At 52.6% G+C, this 1904-nt stretch overlaps 1 protein-coding gene across 4 annotated transcripts in view; it reads right to left on the reverse strand.

Annotated features, from left to right (window-relative positions):
• The window catches only part of WDR78 (WD repeat domain 78), a 38229-nt gene that overhangs the window by 21262 nt on the left and 15063 nt on the right, over positions 1-1904 (reverse strand). The gene's annotated exons all lie outside the window — the stretch shown is intronic.

The raw sequence follows: 1904 nt of genomic DNA on the forward strand, positions 1-1904 counted from the left end.
TTGGCCACTGAAAATCTGCGGCAGGCCCAACAGCAACAGAAGGAGAGGTACGATAGGCAAGCCCGGTCATGAGAGTTCCAACCTGGACAGAAAGTACTCATGTTGCTGCCCATCTCCGCCAGTAAGGTGTTGACCCAATGGCAAGGCCCATTTGAAATTGTACGGAGGGTAGGGCCCGTCGACTATGAGGTGTTTAGGCCAGGACATCTTAAGCCTAAACAAATTTATCACGTTAACCTGTTACGGGAATGGAAACAACCCGAAGGTTGGGTGACTTTTACGGAGGAGGAAGATTTCGGGCCACAAGGGAGGGAGGTTAAACCAGAATCACGGGGCCCGCTGATAAGGGTAGGGGAATCCTTGACCCCCAAACAGAAGGAAGAGGTCCATCAAATCTTAAAGGAATTCAAAGGGACATTTCGGGAAGAGCCAGGGTGGGTGCAGGGCACTTACCACTATATACAAACGCCTCCTGGGGCTATAGTAAGAGATCGATGGAGGCCCATACCCCACCATCTGACAAGTGCTATAAAAAAGGAAATAGACAAGGTGCTAGAATTAGGGATCATAAGGCCCTCACAACGTCCTTGGCGAAGCGCCATCGTGCCGGTACCCAAGCCTGATGGCACTTTAAGGCTATGCGTAGATTACCAGCGGCTGAATGAAATTGCTATATTCGATGCCTTCCCAATACCGCACATTATGGAATTGGTGGAGAGAATTGGGTCCGCTAAGTTCATATCCACCCTAGACTTAGCGAAAGGCTATTGGCAAATACCCGTGGCCCCGCGGGATAGGCCCAAGACAGCCTTTGGCACGCCTTGGGGCTTATACGAATTTATAAAGATGCCATTTGGATTACATGGGGCGGCGGCCACGTTCCAACCATTAATAGAAAAAGTTCTAGCTCCACATACAGATTATGCGGCTGCTTATATTGATGATATTGTGGTTTTTACCCAGACATGGGCACAGCATGTCAGAGCACTAAGAGCGGTGTTAAGGGAGCTGAAGATGACAGGATTAACAGCCAACCCCAAAAAGTGCACTTTAGCCCAACAACAAACCAAATATTTAGGTTTCCTGGTGGGACAAGGGACCATACGACCATTAGCGTGAGGTACGGCACAATCAAACGCGAGTGTCTAGCCATAAAATGGGCTGTGGAACATTTCAAATATTACTTGCTAGGGCGGGAATTTATCTTGATCACGGATCATGCCCCGCTAAAATGGCTTAACATAGCAAGGATGGACAACGCCCGAATTACGTGCTGGGCTTTGGCGCTACAACCATACAAGTTCCATAATGCACCAGGCCGGAGTAAACAACATAATGGCAGACTTTCTTTCTAGATACTCCATGGCCTCTTGTGAAACCATAGCGGACCCAGAGCATAAGACTGGTCCGGAGGGTACAGGTAGGGTCGCGACACCCTCGAACGGACCGCCCCGAGGCAGCTTAAGGGTGGGGGTTGTGTCACAGGCGGAGAAAGACCGGGGAGACTCCCGAGCACATGGAGGGAGCCCCAGAGCCAGAGGCAGGGGGTGGAATGGAGAAAAAAGAAAATAAAAAAAAAATAACTTACTCACCGCAGGATGCGAGGAAGAGCAGGGACAGCCGGAGAAGCTCACGCGTGGCCTGGACAACGCCTTAAGTCACCTTCAGTTGGCGGGTGACGTCACTCCTAATCGCCGGCCGGCGGCGATAAAAGGGCCGGCGGCGGAGAGGAGCGGGGCTCGCATGTGGCTGCCGGGAGGGAGCCTGGCTGGTGGAGAAAGTTGCAGGCGTGGAACGCCAGAGCTGACTGCCGGCGCTCCCCACAGAGAATTAAAGAAGCCCGGGGACGAGCCAACACCTGAGGAAAGCGCGACAGCGGCAGGGGGGGCCGGGGGGAGGGGGGG

The sequence above is a fragment of the Alligator sinensis genome, unplaced genomic scaffold, assembly GCF_000455745.1.
Source record: "Alligator sinensis unplaced genomic scaffold, ASM45574v1 scaffold1339_1, whole genome shotgun sequence".
Taxonomy (NCBI): domain Eukaryota; kingdom Metazoa; phylum Chordata; order Crocodylia; family Alligatoridae; genus Alligator; species Alligator sinensis.